At 40.0% G+C, this 27,428-nt stretch overlaps 1 protein-coding gene across 3 annotated transcripts in view; it reads right to left on the bottom strand.

Annotated features, from left to right (window-relative positions):
- PTPRA (protein tyrosine phosphatase receptor type A) overlaps window positions 1–27,428 on the bottom strand; it is a 162,406-nt gene that overhangs the window by 71,755 nt on the left and 63,223 nt on the right. Inside the window, exon 3 of one of the 3 annotated variants that reach the window (XM_034947005.3) lies at window positions 14,941–14,983. The exons of the other annotated variants lie outside the window; for them this stretch is intronic. The gene's annotated coding sequence lies outside the window, so the exon portion shown is untranslated. The remainder of the gene's footprint in view (window positions 1–14,940; window positions 14,984–27,428) is intronic. 3 annotated transcript variants of the gene reach the window in all.

Genomic DNA, 27,428 nt, shown 5'->3' with positions numbered 1-27,428 from the left:
GGTAGTGACTCTCCAAGGGAAGTAGGACACATATCCTTAAGGGACACATGAAAATCTCAGGGGTAGTGGGGAAGAGAGGGAGATGTAGGTGGTTCATATATACTCCAGGAGTTTGCCCCTGGTACCAGCAGCCGTGCCTAGCAGGGAAATGGGTTCAGCAGTGGCCTTCATGTGCATCCACATAAGATTTTGACAATTTCCCCATTCTTCCTAGGCTGTGATCATTAAACCAGTGATATACTGTTAGATTTTCATAAAACTTACATTTTATAACTCTGTCTGGATAGTGAATTAACATGGATCTCTGGCAGAACCCAGCTCAATTACTACCTGAGCCTAATCCAAAATTGGAAACTCATACAATTTCCTTCACAAGGGTCAAACAACAAGTGGAAAGCTGACAGTTATATATGTATATGTATACATGTCTATTCTTGATAAATCAACAGAAAATGGTTTTGGGAAAAATAACTACATATTTGAGAGGAGGGAGTTAGACCACCACCTCATTCCATATACCAAAATAAATTCCACATAGGTTTAAAAATTAAATGCTTGAAAAACACATTTTAAAAGAAAATAAATGAATATGTGAGCTCAGGATGAGGAAAAACTTTCTAAGCATAAAAGGCAATTAAGAAATCATAAAGGTAGAAGTGGAATATCTGACAGAAAAAACAAAAGCTCCTAAACATAAAGAAGCCCATCATAAATAATGTTTATAGACAGGAAGACTCAATATTGTCAAGATGTCAGTTTTTCCCAAATAAGCCTATAGATTCAATGCAATCTCAATCATAATCTCAGCAAGTTATTTCGTGAATATAAAAATGCTGATTCTAAAGTTTACATGGAGAGACATTAAGATTCTGAAGGGGCAACTCAATATTAAAGAAGAGTCAAAGATTAATGCTATTGGACTTCAAGACTTACTTTAAAGCTATGGTAATTAAGACTGTGGTATTAGCAAAAGAAAAGACAAACAGCTCAACGGAACGGAACAGAGATCATAAACAGACCCACATAAATATAGTCAACTGACAAAGGAGCAAAGGCAATAAAATGGAGCAAGATAGTCTTTTCAACAAATGATACTGGAACGGGACAGCTACATATAGAAAAATTAATCCATATCAGACCTTATATCTTTCACAAAAATTTAACTAAAAATGAATCATAGACCTAAATATCAATCATAAGACTATAAAATGCCAAGAAGATAACAGGAGAAAATCTAGATGACTTTGGGTATGGCGAGAACTTTTTAGATATAACATCAAAGGCATGATCCATGAGAACATAATTGATAGTCTGGACTTCATTAAAATATAAAATGTCTACTCTGTGAAAGACAATGCCAAGAGAATCAGAGGATAAGCCACAGACTAGGAGAAAATATTTGCAAAAGACAGATCTGACAAAGGACAGAGAATTCTTAAACTCAACAAGAAAAATAACAACTAGATTAAAAATGGGCAAACGACCTGAACAGACACCTCACCAAAGAAGATAAACAGTACGGCAAATAAGCATCTGAAAAGACACAGAACATCAAGTCATTAGGTAATTGCAACTTAAAATGGGATACCACTACACATCTTTGAAAATGGATTTTGGTTTTAAAATCCAAAACATTTGACAATACTACATGTTTGTAAGAATATGGAGCAGTAGGAACTCTCATTCACTGCTGGTGGGAATGCAAAATGGTACATCCACTTTGGAAGGCAGCTTGGTAGTCTCTCAAAAAAATAAATAAGCTCTTACCATATGATCCAGCAATTGTGCTCCTTGGTATTTAACCAAATGAGATGAAAACTTATGCCACTTAAAAAAAAACCTGCACATGGATGTTTACATCAACTTTATTTATAATTGCCACGACTGGGAGCAATCAAGATATCCTTCAGCAGGCGAATGGATAAATAAGTGATGGCACATCCAGACAATGAAATATTACTCACTGCTAAAAAGAAATAAGCTAAAAACATGAAAATACATAGAAGAAACTTAAACATATATTACTAAGTGACAGAAGCCAATGTGAAAAACCATGGAGACAGTAAAAGATCACTGGATAAAAAAAAAAAAAGAAAATAAAAAAGGCCAGGTGCGGTGACTCATGCCTGTAATCCCAACACCTTGAGAGGCCAAGGCAGGCAAATTGCTTGAGCTCAGGAGTTCAAGACCAGCCTGGACAACACAGCAAGACCACATTTCTATAAAAAATACAAAAATTAGCTGGGCATGGTGGTGTGTGTGTGTAGTCTCAGCTATTTAGGAGGCTGAGGTGGGAGGTTCACTTGAGCCTGGGAGGTCGACACTTCAGTGAGGAGCGATCATCACTGCACTCAGGCCTGGGTGACAGAGCAAGACCTTGTTTAAAAAAAAAAGGTCGGGTGCGGTGGCTCATGCCTGTAATCCCAGCTTTGGGAGGCCGAGGTGGGCGGATCACGAGGTCAGGAGATCGAGACCATCCTGGCTAACATGGTGAAACCCCATCTCTACTAAAAATACAAAAAATTAGCCGGATGTGGTGGCGGGCACCTGTAGTCCCAGCTACTCGGGAGGCTGAGGCAGGAGAAAGGCATGAACCCGGGAGGTGGAGCTTGCAGTGACCCAAGATGGCGCCCCTGCACTCCGGCCTGGGGGACAGAGTGAGACTCCGTCTCAAAAAAAAAAAAAAAAAAAAAAAAAAAAAAATCAGTGGTTGTGCAGTTAGGAAAAGGGAGAGAGGAGTAAGCAGGTGGAGCAGAGGACTGTCAGGGCAGTCAAATTCTTCTGTATGATACTACAATGGTACACACATGTCATTATACATTTGTCCAAATCTACAGAATGTACAACACCAAAGCTTGGGTGATAATGAGGAGTCAATGTTGGTCCATCAATTGCAACAAAGGTACCACAGTGGTGTAGGATGTGGATAATGAGGAGGCTGTGCAGGTGTTGGCGACAGGTGGTATTTAGGAATGCTCTATATTTTCTTTCTTTCTTTTTTTAGGACAGAGTCTCACTCTGTTGCCCAGGCTGGAGTGCAGGGGCATGATTGTGGCTCACTGTAACCTCCACCTCCCAGGTTCAAGAGATTCTTCTGCCTCAGCCTCCTGAGTAGGTACAGTTACAGGTGTGTACCACCACACCCAGCTAATTTGTGTATTGTTAGTAGACATGGGGTTTCATCATATTGGCCAGGCTGGTCTTAAACTCCTGATCTTGTGATCCGCCCACCTTGGCCTCCCAAAGTGCTGGGATTACAGGTGTGAGCCACCGCGCCTGGCTGGAACTCTCTATACTTTTCAATCAATTTTGCTGTGAACCTGAAACTCTCTAAAACACAAAGTCTATTTTAATTATTTTTTCTTATTTCTCTAAGAAAAAAAAAGTATTTTAAAAAAGAAATGAACTCTCATAAATAATTGAAACAAGAACTCATAACAATACTGAAAACATAACAGTCCAATTTTGAAAAATCTGAAGGACCTAAACAGGTAATTTACAGACGAGAAAAATGAACAGCTAAGAAAATACACAAAAAAGTGTTGACTGTCCCCACTAGTCAAATGAATATAATGAGATTACATTTTTATTTTCCAAATCAGAAGAGATCAATCATATGAAATATCCAGTGGTCAAATACTGGTGGGAATAACAATTAGCCTACAATAAAAATTCCTTTCCAGAAAGGTAATACAAGAACAAGGGAAAAGAACAAATGCATGGTGATGGAAGCTGTGGAGAGAATTGGTATGCGTACACTAGGGAGGAAAAGATACATCAGAAGTGAAGAAGATCCATGTCACTAATAGGTACTATATCCATAGACCACGACCAGGAAAATCACAGTGAAAACCTCATCCCTCTCCGAGAAAGACTTTGAGGCAAACTTCTGTGACTTCCTGACCCCCCATATACAATGCATTTGCAACAACACTATCCTTACTTCTCTCTCTGGTTTCCAAATTTCTACTCCAAACATCTCAGAGCTCCATTTCAGGAAGTAGGGTTGAGGTCCTCCTCACTCCTCAAGAATGCCATAGGCAAAGCATTTCTCCTGGAGCCTGCTCTAACAGTCCCTGTTCTTTTTTTTTTTTTTTTTTTTTTTGATATAGTCTCGCTCTGTTGCCCAGGCTGGAGTACGGTGGTGTGATCTAGGCTCACTGCCACCTCCGCCTCCTAGGTTCAAGCAATTCTCCTGCCTCAGCCTCCCAAGTAGCTGGGATTACAGGTGCGTGCCACCATGCCTGGCTAATTTTTGTATTTCTTTTTTTTTTTTTTTTTTTTAAGTAGAGATGGGGTTTCACCATGTTGGCCAGGCTGGTCTTGAACTCCTGACCTCAAGTGATCCACCCGCCTTGGCCTCCCAAAATGCTAGGATTATAGGTGTGAGCCACTGTACCCGGCTTAACAGTCCCTGTTCTTGAAAGCTTTTTGCCCTGTGCTTTCCTATCACTGAAGACACTGTAAGTGGCTCAGTTTCCTTCCTGTCCCCCAGGCCTGCTATTCTCCTGGATGACTTCAATATCCTCATGGATGACAACCAAAATCCCCATCTAGGCCAGCCTCTCAGTTCCTTGACTTCCTTCACCCCAACAACGCTTTATCTCCGCTACACTTGGGCCACTCACGACAATGGCTGTACTCCAGATGCTGTCATCACCCAGAAAAGCCCCCATACTGAATAAATCTTGCCTTCCCACTCTCCAACCACACTTTCTATCCTTGTAGTTCTCTCTGTTATGTCTACCACACCTGCTCTCTGACCTCACCCAGGCCTTCAGTCTCTTGAACCCCTCTCTAATTCTTTTCAATATCTCTGCTCTATCTTTATTTCCTTTTCTACCAAATCAAGAAAACTTGGTGTCAGTTCAATCATTCTTTTGTCCTAACTTCCTTCGCTACACTATGTTCTTCTTTTACACCAACATGGAAAGAAAAATCCCAAACTGTCAGCCCTATACTTGGACTGCCAGATGCTGCTTAAAAAAAAAAAAAAAAAAAAAAAATCAAACAACTCATAAGGGTTGTATCACTACAAATCACTATTTCCGCTTCAATGGAACCCTAAGCACTTTCTGCAGTCTTTCTGTCTTTCCTTAGCTCTCTCCAATTCTCCATAGCGGTGCCTTCAAACCTCCTCTCCCCTCTAACCATCTCCTCCCACACATTTGGCTGTTGGCCTTGCCTACCCTTCCAAGAAAATAAAAGCCATTGGACTGGACACCCTTAACTCCCCAGTCACTATATCCAGAAATTTTCCCCTTCCCTGAAATTCCATCCAGGAATCTCAGTCCTTTAGGAACTCTGCATTTTTTTCTACCACCATCTCTAGCTTTAACCCCTCCCTTTCATACCAGTTTTTAACACAATTAAGTTTTCAAAGAAGATGAAAAATTTCTTTGCATCTACATCAATCCTTCAGCTATCATTGTCTCTACTCTGCTTCATAGCCAAATCTCTAGAAAGGGTTGTCTCTCCATGGCAATCTGGCTTCTTGTTCCACCATTCCACTAAAACAGCTGCTTCCAGCCTAAAAGCAAAATGGGTAAACGATATGAAACATAACTCACAAAAAACCATACAGTTCTCTTAAATCTATGAAAAGATGCTCAACCTCACTGATGATCAGAGAAATCAATGCTGAGATACCATCTTTTTTTTTTTATTATTTGAGACGGAGTCTCGCTCTGTCGCCCAGGCTCGAATGTTGTGGCGCGATCTCGGCTCAGTGCAAGCTCCGCCTCCCGGGTTCACGCCATTCTCCTGCCTCAGCCTTCTGAGTAGCTGGGACTACAGGTGCCCGCCACCACGCCTGGATAATTTTTTGTATTTTTAGTAGAGACAGGTTTTCACTGTGTTGGCCAGGATGTTCTTGATCTCCTGACCCCGTGATCTGCCCGCCTCAGCCTCCCAAAGTGCTGGGATTACAGGCGTGAGCCACTGCGCCTGGCTGAGATACCATTTTTAAATCTATCACACTGGCAAACATAAAAAACTTTGACAATGCTGCATTGGCAAGAGTTTGAGTAAACAGGTACTCTCATATAATCTATAAATATTCATCAGAATTACAAATGCACAACCCCTCTGACACAATTCCACTTCTGGAAACTTATTCCACGGATACATATCCATACTTTCAAAGTGACCCATGTACAAGGTTATTCAATATAGCATTGTTTTCAAGAGAAGAATACTGGAAATACCCTTAACATCTATCAATGGGGGAGAGAGACATGATTAAATAAATTATGGCTGATTTATTTATTTATTTATTTATTTTTATTTACTGAGACAGGGTCTTGCTCTCTCACTCTGGTTGGAGTGCAGTGGGACAATCATTGAACTTGGAAGGATAAAGAGTAATTGGCCAAGACAAGGGTCAGACATAGTCTTTCAAACTGAGATGACTTGGAAGCTTGAAAAAGCCTGTCTGGTCCTGGGAACAAGAAAGACCTAGGTAAGGACATCACAGGAGGCTTCAATAAATATCTGTTAAATGAATGTAAAAATGGCAGACATGAAAGACTAGGGTGGGTGAGGAAAGGGTGGGGCGGGGAAATGCACACAATGAGGCTCGAGGAGGCAGCGATCATATCACGAAGGGGCCTGTACATTACAGTGAAAGTTCTAACTTACCAGTGAACACACTGAAGAACTACCAAAGGTTTTATCACAGCAAGGTTAAATGGAACAATTTAGATTTTAGAAGCAATGACTGATGGCAGAGTGAAGGATCAACTGGTGGGGTTTGAAGTAAGGAGGGTCACTGACTGAAGCTTTCAGAAGTAATCTAGCCAATAAACCAGATGGATCTCACAGCAGGGCAGGAATATCTAAAGGAGACTGAGAAGAGGATTTATAGGGGTAGAATCGAAGGCTAATGAGATGTTGGAGGTAAGCAAGGCCCAGATGTCTAACTTCAGTGAACTGCAATGCTATAAGCTGGAGGATGACCAGTTTTGGGGAATGTGGTGGGGAAAGTGATGAGGTTAGTTTGAACATGGAGAATGTGTGGTATTAGAGTAGATGTTGTATCTGTGGGGGGTAGGGGGGAAAAAAGACAGAATGGCAGACAGGCAATGACAGAGCAGCTGCCCTGGAAGTCAGGCAGAAAGCCAAAAAAAGGGAAGAAGACAGCTCTAAGAGTGACAAAAGCAGCAATGAGCTAGCCAGGCAGCAGACGTCTGAGAAACACAGTAGGCAGGAGTAGGTGGGTGCTGATGAGTAGAAAACTGATACATACCACCAGGGGAGGGTGGAGTAGGAACAGCACTCTGAAGAGTTGCCAGTGAGAGAAATCAGCTTGAAAAACTGGCAAGCTTCTGAAGAAGTCCTAGAACACCAGATATCAACTTTCATTATATGTCTTCTCTTGAGAAAGGCAATGTGATAGAGAAGTCCAAAACAAGAGAAGAGACCTTCCCCAAAATTAGTGAAACTAAGGCACTGGAGAGCAGCTCACCTGCATAGACAACATTATATAGAGAATGAAACTAGACTACTAAGGCTGTGAAATAGATTCTTAAGTTCTACTGCTTCTAAGTTCCACCTAAAACAAGATTCAGTTGGGGACCTTGAAAGAGATGAGTCTGGAGGCAAAAGAGTCAGTCAGATTACTACAATAAACAAATACACAAAATAGAATTTGGTATAGGTTTATATTGCAGATTAACACAAAGAACAATATGAAAATTTATTTGTTCTGCTTAAAGCACAACTTGGAACAAACTACTTGATACATGAAACCAAAGTATAGTACAGATTATCTGCATAAAGTAAAAAATAAAAACAAACCAGTGACAATTTTGAAAAAGAACAAAAAAAGGGGATAAATCTATCTACTCAGTGTTAAGGCTTACTATATAGCTACCATATTTAAGACAGTATTAGCAGAGGAATAGACACATAGATCAATGGAGTAAAATATAGAACCAGTAACAGACTCACATAAATATGCCCAAATAAAAGTTGCAAAAGCAATTCAATGGACAGCCTTTTCATCAAATGGTACTCAGAAAACTGTATATCTACATGTGAAACAATAACGCTGGACCCCTCCCTTTTACCACTTGCAAAAATTAACTAAAAATGGGTCGAAAACCTAAATTTAAGTCCTAAAACTATAAAACTCAGAAGGAAACAGAGGGCAAAGCTTCATGACTTTGGATTTGGCAACAATTTCTTGGATATAACACCAAAAGCACAAGCAACAAAACAAAACACAGACTAAGTAGGACCTCATCAATATTAAAAACTTCTGTGAATCAAGGATACTATAACAGAATGAAAAAGCAATCCATGGATGGGAAAAAATGTATGCCAATCACATATCCAATAAGGAACCGAAATGCAGAATATACAAAGAGCTCCTACAACTCAACAACAACAAAAACAACCTAATTTTTAAAATGGGCAAAGGGGCCAGGTGTGGTGGCTCATGCCTGTAATCCCAGCACTTTGGGAGGCCGAGGTGGGAGAATGACTTGAGCTCAGAAGTTCAAGACCAGCCTAGCCAACAGTGAGACCTCATCTCTACAAAATACATTTAAAAGTTAGCTGGGGGCCAGGTGTGGTGGCGCACGCCTGTAATCCCAGCACTTTGGGAGGTCAAGGTGGGTGGATCACCTGAGGTCAGGAGTTCGAGCCCAGCCTGGCCAACATGGTGAAACCCCATCTCTACTAAAAATACAAAAAATTAGCCAGGCGTGGTGGCGGGCGCCTGTAATCCCAGCTACTCAGGAGGCTGAGGCAGGAGAATCACCTGAACCCAGGAAGAGGAGGTTGCAGTGAGCCAAGATCATGCCATTGCACTCCAGCCTGGGCAACAAGAGCAAAACTCTCAAAAAAAAAAAAAAAAAAAAAGTTAGCCGGGTATGGTGGCACGTGCCTGTAGACGTAGCTACATGGAAGGCTGAGGCAGGAGGATTGCTTGGCTCCAGGAGTTTGAGGTTACAGTGAGATACGAATGGTGCCACTGCACTACAGCTTGGGAGACAGTTTGTCTCTAAAAAAAAAAAAAAAAATAGTAAAAAAAAAAAAAAAAAAAAAAAACCGTGGCCGTGCATGGTGGCTCACCCCTGTAATCCCAACACTTTGGGAGGCCAAGGTGGATGGATCGTGGACCAGCCTGGCCAACACAGTGAAACCCCATCTCTACTAAAAATACAAAAACTAGCTGGGTGTGGTGGCGGGCGCCTGTAGTCCCAGCTACTTGGAAGTCTGAGGCAGGAGAAGTGCTTGAACCCAGGAGACGGAGGTTGAGGTGAGCCGAGATCACGTCACTACACTCCAGCCAGGGCAACACAGCAAGATTCTGTCTCAAAAAAAGAAACAAAACACCAAAAAACCTATTTCATACCCATTAGGATGGCTATTGTTTAAAAATAAAAAATGGCCAGGCATAGTGGCTCACGCCTGTAATCCCAGCACTTCGGAAGGCTGAGGCGGGTGAATCACAAGGTCCAGAGATCGAGACCATCCTGATTAACACGGTGAAACCCCACCTCTACTAAAAATACAAAAAATTAGCCAGGCGTGGTAACGCGCACCTGTAGTCCCAGCTACTCGGGAGGCTGAGGCAGGAGAATCGCTTGAACCCGGGGGGCAGAGGTTGCAGTGAGCCGAGATCACGCCACTACACTTCAGCCTGGGTGACAGAGTGAGACTCTGCCTCAAAAAAAATAAATAAATAAAATTAAAAACCCCAAAATAAAAAAAATCCAGAAAACAACAAGGGTTGGCAAGAATGTTAACAAATTGGAACCCTGAACACTGCTGGTTGGAATGTAAATGGTACCACTACTATAGAAATCAGTATGGCAATTCCTCAAAAAACTAAATACAGTATTAACATATGACCCAGCAATTCTACTTTTGGGAACATACTCAAAAGAACTGAAAGCAGGAACTCGAACAGATATTTATACAACAACATTCACAGCAGCATTATTCACAATAGCCAAAAGGAGGAAGCAACTTAAATGTCCATCAACAGATGAATGGATAAAATGTGGTATATACATAGGATGGAATGTTAGCCTTAAAAAGGAAGGAAATTCTGACACATGCTACCACATGGATGAAACTTGAAGACATTATACTAATAAGCCAGTCACAAAATGAAAATATTGTATGACTCCACTTATATGAAGTACTTAGAGCAGTCAAACTCATAGAGAAGGAAAACAGAACGATGGTTGCCAGGGGCTGGAGTAAGGGGGAATGAGAAGTTAGTGTTTAAATGGGTACAGAATTTCAGTCAGGGAGGATGAAAAAGTTCCAGAGATGGATGGCGGTGATGGCTGCCCAACAATGTGACTATGCTTAATACCACAAAACTGTATACTTACAAACAGTTAAAATGTTAAATTTTGTATTATGTGTATATTTTAACTACAATTTTTTTTAAAAGACATGAGAATAAAAAAGCAAATCGCAGGCTGGGAAAAAATTTTGCAAAAAATATATCTGACAAAGGATTGGTATCCAGATATATAAAGAACTCTCAAAGCTCAACAGTAAGAAAATAAGTATTCCAACAAAATAATGGGCAAAATATTTGAACAGATATTTTTATCAAAGAAGATATATGAAAGGGAAATAAGCACATGAAAGATGCTGCAAACTATTAATCATTAGGAAAATAAAAAGTAAAACATAAAATACCAGTATATGCCCACTGAAGTGACTAAAATTAAAAGATCAGCTATACCAAGTGCTGTCAAGGATATGGAGCAATCAGCACCCTCAAACATTGTTGTTGCAAATATAAAATGGTACAACCATTTTGGAGTATCATTTGACAGTTTTTTTTTTTTTCTTTTTTTGAGATGGAGTCTCGCTCTGTCACCAGGCTGGAGTGCCGTGGTGCAATCTTGGCTCACCGCAACCTCTGCCTCCTGGGTTCAAGAGATTCCCTGCCTCAGTCTCCTGAGTAGCTGGGATTACAGGCACGCACCACCATGCCCAGCTAATTTTTGTACTTTTAGTAGAGAGGGGGTTTCACCTCAATCTCTTGACCTCGTGATCCGCCTGCCTTGGCCTCCCAAAGTGCTGGGATTACAGGCATGAGCCACCGCGCCCAGCCTTAAAACAGATTTTATTGTTATTCAAATATGATGAGGCCAACAGATCACAAGATGATTGCCGCTGACAAGACAGTTACTCGCAGTTCCGAAGAGGAAGGTGCACACCATGCCATGCAGGGGCCACATGAGGAAGCACTAGCTAGGGTCAGTAAGGAGGTCAATGGAATGGGATGAAAACATGGGCAAGAGCCTTTATGTGGTTTCAGCGGAAGGAATGGGCAAGGCAGGGTAAGCATGTTTAGGACTGGCTAGTTTGAATAATTTCAGTGAGTTCTGCAGCATAGGGATGTCCCGAGTTTCCTGGTACCTGATCTTGAAATGAACAGGGCAGGTGGATTGTAGCAGAGAGGTGTCAAAGTCCTATGAGAGCGACATAAAGGAGGCAGCTAGATTATGAGTGAGTTATTCACTGTCTCTAGGAATTGGCTAGCCCTGACAAAGGATCAGAAACACATAGTTGCTGGGCGCAGTGGCTCCTGCCTGTAATCCCAGCGCTTTGGGAGGCTGAGGTGGGCGGATCACGAGGTCAGGAGATCGAGACCATCCTGGCTAACATGGTGAAACCCCGTCTCTACTAAAAATACAAAAACTAGCTGGGCGTGGTGGCGGGCGCGCCTGGAGTCCCAGCTACTCGGGAGGCAGAGGTAGGAGAATGGTGTGAACCCGGGAGTCGGAGCTGGCAGTAAGCCGAGATTGCCCCACTGCACTTTAGCCTGGGTGACAGAGCGAGACTCCGTCTAAAAAAAAAAAAAAAAAAGAAAGAAAGAAAGAAAGAAAGAAAGAAAGAAACACATGGTTAATACTATACTACATGATTTCACTTGTATAAAACTCTAGAAAATACAATCTAATCTATAGTGGCAGAAAACAGACCAATGGTTGCTTAAGGATGAGGGAGTGGGCAGGGGCAAGAGGCAGTGATTATAAAAGACACAAGAAAACTTTGGGGAGAGATTATATGTTCACACTCTTGTTGTGGTGATATTTCCCTGCTATATACATGGATCAAAATGTAATAAATTTTACACTTTAAATGTGTACAGGTTATTGTTACATCAATTATAAAGTTGTTTAAGAATTATAGGAATAATCAATGAAAAGAAATACAATGAAAAGAATTTCATTTTATTGTATAATAAAAATGAAACAAAGCCAAAAGTAGTTATTTGATAAATTAACAAACAGGTAAAAAGAGAAGACACAAGTAAATTTTTTTTTTTTTTTGAGACGGAGTCTCGCTCTGTCGCCCAGGCTGGAGTGCAGTGGTGCGATCTCAGCTCACTGCAACCTCCGCCTCCTGGGTTTACGCCATTCTCCTGCCTCAGCCTTCTGAGTAGCTGGGACTACAGGTGCCTGCCACCACGCCCGGCTAATTTTTTTTTTTGTATTTTTAGTAGAGACAGGGTTTCACCATGATGGCCAGGATGGTCTCGATCTCTTGACCTCGTGATCCGCCCGCCTCGGCCTCCCGAAGTGCTGGGATTACAGGTGTGAGCCACGACGCCTGGCCCACAAGTTAATATTATAAATCAAATGTGGAAATAATTACAGAAGTAGCAGATAAAAAACAGATTATCTACAATTATAGGCAAATAAAACTAAGAAAAATGAACGAATCTCTAGAAAAAGAATAAAAAACTAGCCCAGGAAGAACAAAAGACCTGAATATTCTTACAATTAAAGAGGTTGACCACAAGTTCAAATTTGTCCCACATAAAAAACACTGGACCCAGATGCTATTATAGGTGAGAAAACAAGAGTGACTAGTTCCCAGCTCATTCGAAGGCGAGAGCAAAACCAGGCACCAAAACTGGACAGAAACATTACAAGAAAAAAAATCACAGGCTCACTTTTACACAATAATATATATTCAAAAATCATAACAAAGTATCAACAAATTGAATCTAGCATATAAAAAAGATAAATCATGATCCAGTTGAGTTTATCCAAGATATACAAGGATATTTTAACATAAAATCTATAAATATAATTCACCCATATTAAAAAAGTTCATACAACCATTTCAATTGATGTAGAAAATGCATTAGATAAAAACATATGAATTCAAGATTTTTAAAAATCCTTTTAAATACAAATAGAAGAAACCTTCCTTAACCTGATAAAACAGTTACTATTTAAAAAAAAAAACAATACGCAATTATCTTCAACAGAGAGAAACGGAAAGCATTCCTTTGAAAATCAGAAATAAAGTAATCTACTATCACTTCTATTCAGTATTGTATGAAAAGTCTGCCTTCGCAACAAGAAAAGAAATTTGGCCAGGCACAGTGGCTCATGCCACTGTAATGGCACTTTGGGAGGCTGAGATGGGAGGATTGCTTGAGCCCAGGAGTTCAAGACCAGGCTGGACAACATAGCAAAACCTTGTCTCTACGAAAAATTTTAAAAAGAAAAAGAAATTAAAATTATAACAATTAGAAAGGAGACTAATACTTGCAGAAAATCTGATTGTTTACATAGAAAACCTACGAGAATTTAGGCCAGGCATGGTGACAAAGCGAGAAAACATCTGAAAATAAAAAAATTAAAAAAAAAAAAAAGAAAATCTACAAGAATCCATAGGAAGTAAGTTATTGGAAATAACAGGGTAACTTTGTCAAGGTGATTAGATAGATAATTTTTATACCCTAGCAAAAATAGCCACTGATTTGCACTCAAGAAAGGGTCTATTAGGTTAGGTAAGAACTAATCATGTGTAAATACTGATAAGGAATCAGATGGGAAGGAAGGGAAGGTACATAAGAAAGGCAAAAGTGGGAGAAGTTGTAGAAAAGTGAGAGAACTGAAATCTGACATCTTAAAGATTTCCCCATAAGTATGCAGCAAGATCAAAGGCAAAGAGAGAAGGGGGAGATAGTGGGATATGGTTTTTTATTTTATTTTTATTTACTTTTTTTTTTGAGACGGAGTCTCGCTCTGTCACCCAGGCTGGAGTGCAGTGGTGCAATCTCGGCTCACTGCAAGCTCCGCCTCCCGGGTTCACGCCATTCTCCTGCCTCAGCCTCCCTAGCAGCTGGGACTACAGGTGCACGCCACCACGCCCGGCTAATTTTTTTCTATTTTTAGTACAGACAGGGTTTCACTGTGTTAGCCAGGATGGTCTTGATCTCCTGACCTGGTGATCCGCCCACCTTGGCCTCCCAAAGTGCTGGGATTCCAGGCGTGAGCCGCCGTGCCTGGTGGTTTTTTAAAGTATTAAGAATAATACTGGTGCTATAGAAAATGGCGGGAAGTGCTGACACCAGGCAGCCCAGCAGTCCTGACGGCCCAGGTGAGATAAGATCCATTTTTCCAGGATTCTTTTCTGAAAAAATGCTCTAAGCACTAATGGTATGGCAAACATACAGAATTAAGGTTTTGCTAGATGAATGTAATGAAACTATAAGCAACGAGGTTGAGTACTGGGAAGAGAATGGATGAACTGCTGAACCACAGAGTCTAGCATTGACAGGAAACTAAAGCAGATACTAGAGACATTAGAGAAAATAAAAAACTTAAGTGGCTAAAACCCCAAAAGTTGAGAATATTTTATAGTGGGAATAACATAGTAGGTAAACTGGAAGGCTCCAAGAAGCTAATTTCACCAGAATTTTTTGGAGCCTATTGTAGCTGATGGGCTATAGTCCTTGAAAAATCAACACATATCACTAATTTTAAATACCGTTCCCTTGACATGTATATCGGTCTCGGTAAAATGCAAATCCTTTACTATGCACCCCCACCCCAGATTATGCCATAAGCAGCTTGCTAAGTAGCCCTTCAGAATTCCATGTTTCCTTTCTTCCTCTATTCCCGTAGAAAAAACTTAAAAAACTATTTCAGTACTTACTAGCTTCTTTTAAAAAGTTAATTATGCTCTTTGAACATGTGTCCTAGAAAAAAAGAAATAAAAAACAGTTAATTAGGAGTATCTAGGTTATGTGAAGCATTCATCAACCTCCTATTGACAGAAATTATCGATAGGCAAATTTTACATATAAGTAACTTTAACATGAACACTTCTTAAACTTTGGCCTCATAATTTCACAAAAATTAGGCTGCAAGTCACCATATTTATCAGATACTGGCAGACACTAACTTCTGCGGCTATGACACCAAGCAATACTGAAATCTCTTATCTTTCCAGGGGGGTTGTTCATGTATTCAGTGTCTGCAAAGAGTTCCTGCTGAGCTAAACACAGTCCACTGTGCACTCTACGAAAGAGTCCATGAGACAAGCATGGGGGAGGGTAGGAAGTTTAATACTTTCACAATGCCTGTGGAGACGCTGGCAGTGATGAAAGCCTAGAAAACTCATGAAAGGACCTTTTATGAGCAGGGTGAATGTAGAGCACAAAAGCAAAGTCAGATGACCCACTTAAAGCTTTGCCTTTACTGATGAGAATTCATTCTCATTCCAGATTAGTCTCTCTCTAGAAAAAGCAAACCTTATATAAGAGTTGGAAAATTAAGATACAGGAAGTATAATTCTACTAAATTCCAGTTTTTCCTTCTCAAATATCAGCCTAAGTCCTAAGGTCTGTGGCCAAAGACAGAAAATACAAGGCGCTGAGAAATATGCTATTTATCTTGGTGTAACAATCTCTGACTGTTGGGGTTTGAGGAAATTTAAGCTCTACAATCCATAGATCAGACCAGAAGTTTAGGGTAGTACTATTATGAGAGGAAATAGTTTCTTAATCTGTTTCTGGAACTTATATAAAGCAAATAAATGGTAAACCTGATTTGCAAGGTAATGACAGTCCAAGTTCCTTCAAAGCAGAGAACCACTTATTTGCTCATTCATTCAATTAAGTTCCTTGTCTTGTGCCAGGCTGGAGAGAGAAAGCAGCTCCTGTCCTCAAGGAGCTCACATCTCAGGCATCTTCTCACCCTCCTTTCTCATGTTAACCAAAACATTTCAGGTTCATCAATGAAACTCTTCATCCAGGAGGCAGATAAAATGGCTTCTCTTCATTTTGATTCATTTACTCTTTCTTTTATTTATTTTATTATTATTATTTTTTTTTTCTGAGAAGGAGTCTCGCTCTGTTGCCCAGGCTGGAGTGCAGTGGCGTGATCTCGGCTCACTGCAACCTCTGCCTCCCAGGTTCAAGTGATTCTCCTGCCTCAGCCTCCCAAGTAGCTGGGATTACAGGCATGCGCCACCAAGCCCGGCTAATTTTTGTAATTTTAGTACAGATGGGGTTTCACCATGTTGGTCAGGCTGGTGTCAAACTCCTGACCTTGTGATCCGCCTGCCTCAGCCTCCCAAAGTGCTGGGATTACAGGTGTGAGCCACCACGCCCGGCCTACTCTTTCTTTTAAACAGAGAAATAAGATGGAATATTCTTATCCCATCTTTTCTTCTGTAATTAAAAAAGGAATATGAAGAAACTTGACATAGTCTCTCTCCTAATGTGCTCTCTTACTTCCCATCCCAATTCCATGTTTGCTCTCTTTTTCCTCTCTCCTTCTGTTTTGTTGTGAATGAAGAATTAGGTAACTAGTCCAAAACTACAGAGCTAGACCTGGAGCCTAGATTCACTGGTAGCCAAATCACTAATTTTTCTGAAGGTAAATGGGAGAAAAATGGGGGTTGGGGGGAAAGCTCATTAATACAGTTCTAAGTCAATCTCGACTCCTCACTGCGCAACCTCCCCTCCCTCCTCCCACATACTTTTTTGGTTGTCATCTAGTCTTCACACTGGTAACTGCTTCTGCCTGGCGGTTTCTGTTCTAAGCCCTCTTAGTTTTTGGCTTAAACAAAACCTGTCCCTGCTAATTATGGTAGACCCATTCTTTTCCCCTGTGTAGTCCAAATATTCACAACCATAGCAGCCTACTCATTGCTTTCATAGAACTTAATATATTTATTAATTACTTAGCTATATAAATATATCTATCTTAAAGATATATATATATATACACACACATATATATATTGAGATGGAGTCTCACTCTGTCACCCAGGCTGGATTACAGTGGCACAATCTCAGCTCACTGCAACCTCTACCTCCCGGGCTTGAGTGACTGTCATGCCGCAGCCTCTTGAGTAGCTGGGATTACAGGCACCTGCCACCACGTCTGGCTAATTTTTGTATTTTCAGAAGAGACAGGGTTTCACCATGTTGGCAAGGCTGGCCTCAAACTCCTGACCTCAAGTGATCCACCTGCCTTGACTTCATAAAGTGCTGGGATTACAGGTGTGAGCCACTGTACCCGGCCTATAATAAATAAATAAATAAATGTTTATTTATTTACACACACACACACACACACACACACACACCTGTCAATTATAATCAAGCTCCGTGCTCCATACAGACCAAAGAGAGGTCTGCTCTGCTCACAAGACCTACCCAACATCTAGCAAAGTACTCCACACATAATAGGTATATTAGGTAGTGAACTGAAGTTGACCACCCCTGTAGGGACTACAGCCCTGCTTAAAAGCAAATCAGTCCCTGAAACTGAATTAAAATGATTGAAGACTCCTAGGCAAAGCTAGAAACAAACGTAAATCCTCTCTTGAAAAATATATCATAGGTCTCAGGTCATTTCTATAAATAATTTTAAAACTACAGTGTCTAGTCCATAAAAAGGCAACATGAGAATCAGTAAGAAACAGACAAGAAGAACAGTCCTGTAGCATGAAGAATTTTAGTCAAGAATGGTATAAAAATGTAATAGCAGATCTGAAAAAAAGATCTTAATGGATAAATTTAAGAACAGGTAAAATATACCTGAAGAGCAAATTAGTGAGCTGGTAAATAGGTCAAAAGGAAGTATCTAGAATGAAGCAGAGAGAAGCAAAAAGATTTATAAAAAAATACCAAAGAGAAGGTAAGAGGTATAAAGGATACAATGAAATGATCTAACCTACATGTAATTTCAGTTTCAGAAAAGCGGAAAGGGAGAAATGGAACAGAAGAAATATTTGAAGAACAGACGAAGGCTGAAAATTCTCCAAAACTGAGGAAAAACATCAAACCACAGATCCAAGAAGCCCTAAACCCCCCCCAAACAGATAAATAAAAAGGAAATCTGTGTCTAGATACACAATAGTGAAATTTCTGAAAACCAAATAATTATTTAAAAACAATTTTTTTAAGCACTCGAAAGGAAAAAAGACACTGTGGTAGACTGTTTGCAAAGATGGCTACGTAAAATCCCATCCTTGTACACATGCCTTTTACAGTGAGACACTGCCACTCCTATCAACAGGTGAAGTTTATTTCTCCATTCCTTTAATTTGAGTTGGCCCTGTGACTTGCTTAAACCAATAAAATGCAGAAGTAATGGTGTGCCTTCCAAGTTGATACCTCAAGAGAACTTACAGCTGTCATTTGGCTCTATGGGAACACTGCTGTCATAATGTGAGAAGCTTTGGCTCACTTCCTTACGTTAAGAGAGAGGCCCAATCAACAAGTGACACCAACTGCCAGACATGTGCTTGAGACAATCTCAGTCCCAGATGAACCATTAGATGATTACAGTTGCATGAATGACTTCAATCAAGACCAGCAGAGGGGCCGGGCATGGTGGCTCACGCCTGTAATCCCAGCACTTTGGGAGGCCGAGGCAGGTGGATCATTTGAGGTGAGGAGTTTGAGACCAGCCTGGCCAACATGGTGAAACCCTATATCTACTAAAAATAAAAAAATTAGCCAGGTGGTAGTGGTGTGTGTCTGTAATCCCAGCTACTCAGAAGGTTGAGACAAGACAATTGCTTGAGCCTGGGAGGCGGAGGTTACAGTGAGCCGAGATCATGCCACTGCACTCCAGCCTGGGTGGCAGAGTGAGACACTGTCTAAAAAAAAAAAAAAAAAGACCAGTAGAGGAACCAAACAGCTACCCAGCATTGATTGATATTCACAGAATTGTGAGCCAATTTTTGATGGTTGTTGCTTTAAAATATTAAATTTGGGGATGTTTTGCTAGGCAGCAATAGAAAATGGATACGAAAATATTTTTGTCCAAAAAAAAATTAGATTAACAGCTGATCATAATACTTAAGTATTAACTTTTTCTTAAACTTTAGAATTTAAGTTGCAGGATATCAAGAAGAGTAAACATCAACCAAATAATCTGCATCCTCTTTTAGAGAAAGGAATAGTGTGTTTTCGGCTACATGCAAGATAGTTCTTTCATGCTAAGCAGAAGTATGACTTTGTTACTGTCTTTATTTGGAGATTAATAATGGTTTAAGGAGATGTGTATGGGTGCCAAACTGATAAAGAGTAGACTTGTGATTGTTAATTTGGTTGGGCCACACCACAGTGTCCAGATATTTGGTTAAAGGTTATTCTGGATATTTCTGTGAGGGGTTTTTTTGGATGAGATTTACATTTAAATCAATGGACTCTTGAGTACAGAAGGTTGCCCTCCATAATGTAGGTGGGCTTCATCCATACAACTGAAGGTCTGAATAGCACAAAAGGCTGACCTCCCCCACGCAAGATGGAATTCTCCAGCAGACTACCCTTGAACTTGAAGTGCAGTTCCTTCCTGGGTCTCCAGCCTGCTAGCCTCCCCCACTGTGAATCAATCCCTTAAAATAAATCTATATAATATGTATGTAATGTATGACTAATATTTAATATAATAAGCATATATTTAATATAATTTCAGTACTACCCCCTTATCTGGGGGGGGTGGGGGGATATGTTCCAAGACTCCCAGTAAATGCCTGAAACCACAGATGGTACTGAACCCTATGTAAACTGTATTTCATTCCTATATATACATACCTATGGTAAAATTTAATTTAGAAATTAGGCACAGTAAGACATTAACAGCAACAACTAATAATAAAATAGAACAACTGTAACAATAATGCCACCACTACTCTTGCACTTTGGGCCATTATTAAGTAAAATAAGCATTACTTGAACACAAGCACTGCAGTATTGCTACAGTTGATCTTATAACCCAGATGGCTAAGTGACTAACGGGTGGATAGTGCCTAGAGCATGGATACATCAGACAAAGGGATGATTCACATCCTGGGCTGGATGGAGCAGGATAGGAGCAAGGTTTCATCATGCTACTTAGAATGGTACACGAAACTTATGAATTGTTTATCACTGAATTTTCTGTTTAATATTTTTGGACTGTAGTTAGCCATGGGTAATTGAAACTGCAGATAAGAATGAAACTACAGATAAGAATATGTATATAATATAAAATATATTTTTAAATAATATAAAATATAATTTAATATAAAATATATAAAATAAATTATATAAATATAAAAACATATACATATATATATAAAATAAGCCAGGTGCGGTGGCACATGCCTGCAGTCTCAGCGACCTGGAAGGCTGAGACAGGAGTATTGCTTAAGCCCAAGTGATCGAGGCTGCAATGGGCTATGATCACACCACTATATTCCAGTGTGAATGATAAGGCAAGACACCGTCTTGAAAAAATAAATAAAAATTAAAAAAAAAAAAATAAATAAAGCACACCTACAACCTATTGAATCTGTTTCTTGGAGAACCCTAACTAATATAGACAGAAGCCAGAAGACAAAAAATGAATATTTTCAAAGGACAAAAAAATTTTGCCACCAAAAATATTATACTAAAATATTAAAATATTTATATATATTAAAAAATTATCTTTTAAGAACCTAAAGGTAAAAAAAAAAATTTTTTTTTTTTTTTTTTTTTGAGATGAGTCTCACTCTGTTGCCCAGGCTGGAGTGCAGTGGCATGACCTCGGCTCACTGCAACCTCTCTCTCTTGGGTTCAAGCAATTCTCCTGCCTCAGCCTCCTGGGTAGCTGGGATTACAGGTGCCCACCACCATGCCTGGCTAATTTTTGTATATTTAGTAGAGAGAGTGTTTCGCTCTGCTGGCCAGGCTGGTCTTGAACTCTTGACCTCAAGTGACCCACCGACCTCTGCCTCCCAAAGTGTTGGGATTATAGGTGTGAGCTACCACGCCCGGCCCCTAAAGGCAAAATTTAAAAACCTTCAGACCAAGAAAACTCAAGACAATTCATTAGCAGCAAAACAATACTAAGAACTTATTAAAGTATGTTCTTCAAGCAGAAAGTAAATAATCTCAATAAGGTTAAAAAAGCAGTGACGAAAAATGGAAATGGTAATACGTAGATAGATCTAAATGAATGGGGACCATATAAAAACAATAATAATGTCTTATGGGTTTTAAAATACATATGATTAGACTACACAAATTATATATATATAAGGAACTGATAAAAGAAGTTAAAAGTGTTCTAAGATCTTTGTATTGTCTAAGAACGAATGTACTAATATATCGATTACATTAATGTGATACATGCAGGCTATGTGTTGTAATCTGTAGGGTAACCACTAAAAGAACAGGGTCTATAACTTGGCAAGAGGGAAAAAAGCTAGGATAGTAAAAAAGTCTATCAATCCAAAAAGCAAGAAAAAAGAGAAAAAGGAACATGCTGGCATATTATTATAAGTATTGTATTTTATTATTAGTTATTGTTAATTTTTTACTGTGCCTAATTTATAAATTAAACTTTATCACAGCTATGTATGTATAGGGAAATATATATCTGTGGTTTTAGGCATCCACTGGGGGTCTTGGAATATAATGCTTCCCCCAGATAAGAAGGTACTACTGTAATTATATTATATGTCATATTAAGTATACATTAATTCTACTAGGTAGTAGCCACATTATATGTTAATTATATTAAATATATATCATATAGATTTATTTTAAGGAATTGACTCATAATAGAAGAGGCTGGCAGGCTGGAGATTCAGGGAGGAGTTGCATTTCAAGTGCAAAGGCAGACTGCCAGAGAATTCCCTCTTGCTTGGGGGAGGTCAGCCTTTTGTTCTATTCAAATCTTTGAGGAAAATAGAAAGCAAAGAATATATTAACTATATTAAACAAACTAAATGTTCCAATTAAAATACAAAAATTATAAAGCCTAATAATAAAAGCCCTCAATTATATGCTGTTTAAAAGAGACATTTTTAAGCTTAAGGATATAGAAAAGTTGAAAATAAAAGAATGGAATAAAATAAGCCATGAAAATACTAGTATAACACTGATGTCAAAATCTGACAAAGCACACAAAAAAGAAAATAACTTTAACTGCAAAATCTTAAAATCCTAGCAAAGAAAAAGCAGCATATGTTATAATTATACCACAACCTGATCGAGTAAGGCTTACTTCAAAAATTTAACCATGGTCCATTATTGGGAAACATATTAATAAAAATCCTCACAAAAATAATTCAAAATATAAAAAGCCATATGATAAGCCTGATGAATGCTGGTTTACAGAACTGGTTTTCTTTAAAAAGGCAATCATTGGGGAAATAACCCGCTTACTCAGTATTTACTATGTGCTAGGCCCTGTTCCTTCTACTAGAAATAGTGAACAAATTCTAACAGAATCCCTATCTTCATGAAGCTTACAGTCTAGTAGCAGAAAACTGACATTAAACAAATCACCTCACAGACAAATACGGGAAGTGATGGAAAAGAGAATTATAGGACTCTAAGAGCCTACAGAAGAAGAAAATTTGACCTAGTCAGGGAGCTCAGCCAAGGCCTCCCTAAGGCACTGATTCCTGAGCTGACAAGTAGAAGATGAACAGGAATCAGGGAGGCATTAAGGAGGGCAGGGAACTCCATGCCAGTCCGTAACCTCAGAAAGGGTAGGAGCAGGGTCTGAAAGAAGCCACCGTGTCTGAAGTATAAAGAGTAAGGGGGAGCAGGTGCCAGGAAGCTGGAGATGTATACAGGGTAGGGCCACACAAGGGTGATTTTTCTTTGTCCCATAAGCATTTAGAAGCCTTTGAAGAACAGAAGCATGACAGTGACCTCCCTGCCCTGCATTTTGGAATGAACACTTCATTTAGCTGGGTGTAGAGAATATAGCACTGGATGTGGACAGTCCAGTTAGAAGTTACTGGTGGAGACACGAAAGTGTTACAAGGAAGGAGATATTCAGGAAGTAAACTGCACAGGGTGTGATAATAGATTTGCTCTTGGGGTGACAGGGAATGCTGAATGCTACTCCTCTTTGGTTTCTGATTTACCTAACAGATGCCATCCAGTAAGTCAGATAACAGAGGAAAAGAGACAAGGCGCAGTGGCTCATGCCTGTAATCCCAGCACTTTGGGAGGCCAAGGAGGGCAGATCACCTGAGGTCAGGAGTTCAAGACCAGCCTGGCCAACATGGTGAAACCCCATCTCTACTAAAAATACAAAAATTAGCCTGGCGTGATAGCAGGCACCTGTAATCCCAGCTACTAGGGAGGCCGAGGCAGGAGAACTGCTTGAACCCAGGAGGCAGAGATTGCAGTGAGCTGAGATCGCGCCACTGAACTCCAGCCTGGGTGACAGAGCGAGACTGTCTCAAAAAACCAAAGAAACAAAAAAACCAAAACAACAGAAGAAAAGAACCCGTTTTGTGAGAGAAATATCTCACAAATACCTAGAAACCAGAAACAAAAGAAACTTTCACCCAAGGAAATTATGTATCTTGAAATATCAGTATCACTAAAGCAGGACAAGAAAGGGACAATGGTTTCACTTCTAGGATTTACAAATCATCTGGAAAAAGGGCTGGCAATTAAGTCTCTGCTTCAACTACTCAACTCTGCTGTCGTACCATGAAGGCAGCCACAGACAATATATAAACAAATGAACATGGCATATTCTAATAAAACGCTGAAATTTGAATTTCATATAATTTCTTTTTTTCTCTCTCTCTTTTTCTCTCTGAGACAGGAGGATCCCATGAGCCTGGGAGGTCGAGGCTGAAGTGAGCTGTGTTTACACCAATGCACTCCAGCCTCAGTGACAAAGTGAGACCTGTCTCCAAAAAAAAGGAAAACCTATTCTGAGCTTGTCTGCCATACCAAAATAAGCAGTGAGCTGGATATGGGAAACAGATTATAGTTTGCCAATCCTTGTTCTAAAAGTAGATAATGGGATAAGAAAACAGCTAGGTATGGGGGTATATGCCTGTAGTCCCAGATACTTGGAAGGCTGAGGGAGGAGGACTGCCTGAGCACAGGAGTTCAAGTCCAGCCTAGGCGATACAGCGAGACCCGGTCTCTTTAAAAAAAAAAAAAAGAAAAGAAAAGAAAACAAGATATAATTATTGGGGGGAAACCCCTTAACTGTTATTTCTATTCGAAAGACTACGTACATAGGTTAAAAAAAACTACTGGAACTAAACTTCATAATTTACAATTGCAGCAGGGATTTACAGTTCAGGAAAAGATGGAGTAAGCATATTCCACCCTATTCCTCCCACTGATTTTGTTTTTGTTTTTTTTTGTTTTTGAGACGGAGTTTTGCTCTTCTTGCCCAGGCTGGAGCGCAGTGACGCAATCTCAGCTCACTGCAAACTCCACCTCCTGGGTTCAAACGATTCTCCTATCTGAGCCTTCCAAGTAGCTGGGATTACAGGCGTCCCCCACCATGCCCGGCTAATTTTTTTTGTATTTTTAGTAGAGACGGGGTTTCACCATGTTGGCCAGGCTGGTCTCGAACTCCTCACCTCAGGTGATCCGCTCGCCTTGGCCTCCCAAAGTGCTGGGATTATAGGCGTGAGCCACCGCGCCCAGCCCTTCCCACCGATTATAACCGAACATTCTAGAAGAAATTCATGACACAAGTGACAGAAAAATTCTGAAAAGTAGAAAAAAGAAGGTAGATTGGCTAGGGACCAGGGGACATGAGGACTGACCCAACAGGAAGCTCCCTACTTTTTTGTTTGGTTTGGTTTAACTTCTAATATGTCCTAGCCCAAGCTCTGAAGCCACAATCTGAAAGATCCAGTAAGCACAGACAAGAAAGTGCCAAGAAAAGCCTGCCCTCTCTAGGTAAAGAACTGGGAAAGGGGCAGCTCAGCAGACAAAAACATTTTGACCAGGCAAACTAAAAAAGGGGAGGAGGTACCCCTCCTTTTCCTCACCAGACACTGTGGCCCAGAAATTGTGAACAGCATTCTGCCTTCCAACACAACTCTGCCATAATGAGGTGGCACGCCTTTCCCCTCTTCTCCATGTTACAGCTGCAGAGAATGTGGGTGAACTCATCTTTCTCTACCCTGGAATAACCAGATGGAGTCCTAATCCCAGCAAAACTACAGAATTGGGAAAGGATTATGGTGAGGAGAGAGCTAGAGAAATGAATTCTCTGAATCTGTGTATGAAATCCTAAAAGTGCCTCTGAGCAACCCATGCGTAAAAATGACCAGAAACAACGCAGCAAAAGGCATAAGAACTGAACACTGCTCTGGAATAACACCTAAATTTCAGATTGGCCTTTCGGTAGCACAGACCATAAGAGTAAAACAAGACTGAAAACTGAACCACAGTCGACAAAAGTGGGACAGGGTATGTGTTCTAAACCTAAACAGGTTGACTGTTAAATATAAAAATTTAAACAGGAACCAGAATCTCATAGCACAATATTCCAAGTGCTAGGATGCAATCCAACATTACTCATTATACCAGGAACATGAAAATCTCAACTTGAATGAAAAAAGGCAATCAACAGATGACAATACCAAGATAATATAGATTTTGGAATTATTTGAAAAGAATTTAAAACAGCGCTCATGAAACTGCTCAAACAAGACATTATAAACACTCAGCATATAGAAGACATAAGGAGTACCAAATGGAATTTTTAAAAATAAAATTTCTGAAATTAAAAAGACCCACTGGATGGGCTCAACAGCAAAAGAAAAATGATAAAGGAAACAATTAGTAAACTTAAATGAATGGAAATCATCCAGTCTGTACAAGAGAGAAAGTAGATTGAAACGAAATGAGCACAGTTTCAAAGTCCTGTGGGATAATAACAAAGATCTAACATTCATGCTATCAGGGTCCCAAGAGTAAGAGAATGAATGGAGAGATGAAAAAAAAAATTTTAAGAAATAATGGCTAAAAACTGTCTACTGGGTGTGGTGGCTCACATCTGTAATCCCAGCACTTTGGGAGGCTGAGGCAGGGGGATCACCTGAGGTCAGGAGTTCGAGACCAGCTTGGCCAACATGGTGAAACCCCGTCTGTACTAAAAATACAAAAAATGAGTTGGGTGTGGTGGCGGGTGCCTGTAGTCCCAGCTACTTGGGTGGCTGACGCAGGAGAATTGCTTGAACCCAGGAGGCGGAGGTTGTAGTGAACCGAGATCGAGCCACTGCACTCCAGCCTGGGTGACACAGCAAGACTCCGTCTCAAAAAAAGGAAAAAACAAAAACAAAATCAACTATCTATCTATCTGTTTTAGAGGTGGGGTCTCACTATGTTGTCCAGGCTGGTCTCAAACTCCTGGACTCACGAAATCCTCTTACCTTGGCCTCTCAAAGTGTTGGGATTATGGGCATGAGCCACCACACTCAGCCTCAAATTTAGATATAAACTTACAGAATCAAACTTCTAAAAACTAAAGAAAAGTCCTGAAATCAATTAGAGAGAAACAACATATCACTTATAGGAGAATAACAATTTGAAAGACAACAGATTTTTCATCAGGAACCATGGAAACCACAAGGATGGATACAATATTTTTCAAATGCTGAAAGAAAATAACTATCAAGCTAAAATTCTATAGACAGTGAAAATATCCTTCAGAAATAAAAATGAAATAAAAATACTGGCAGATGAACAAAACTAAAAATGTGTCACCAACAGATCAGCTTTGAAAAGAATGGCTAAAGAAACTCTATCAGAAAGGAAGTAAATGATAACAGAAGAAAACCTCAAATAGAAGTAAAGAAAAAGCAATGGAAAGGGTGTGTGTGTGTCTATATATGCATATATCCATATATATGTTATGCATATATGTATGTTTATTCATATACAGACACACATACATACACTAATTAAGCAATTCTTCTCTTGAGTTTTAAAGATTATGTTTGATGGTTGAAAGTAAAAATTATAGCAGTCCCTGATGTGGTTCTCCTTGTATGTAGAGGTAATATTTAAGACAACTGTACCATAAAGAAGGAAGGTGTGCCAGGCACAATGGCTCATGCCTGTAATCCCAGCACTTTGGGAGGCCGAGGCCGGCAGATCACGAGGTCAGGAGATCGAGACCATCCTGGCCAACATGGTGAAACCTCATCTCTACTAAAAATACAAAAATTAGCTGGGTGTGGTGGCATGCACCTGTAATCCCAGCTACTCGGAGGGGCTGAGGCAGAAGAATGGCTTGAACCCAGGAGGTGGAGATTGCAATGAGCTGAGATCACGCCACTGCACTCCAACCTGATGACAGAGCAGGACTCCGTCTCAAAAAAAAAAAAAAAGAAGAAGAAAGGTAGAAGGAACTAAAAGGTTC

This window comes from Pan paniscus, chromosome 21 (genome assembly GCF_029289425.2).
Source record: "Pan paniscus chromosome 21, NHGRI_mPanPan1-v2.0_pri, whole genome shotgun sequence".
In the NCBI taxonomy this organism is placed as follows: Eukaryota; Metazoa; Chordata; class Mammalia; order Primates; family Hominidae; genus Pan; species Pan paniscus.
This window is presented reverse-complemented; position numbering and strand designations above follow the sequence as displayed.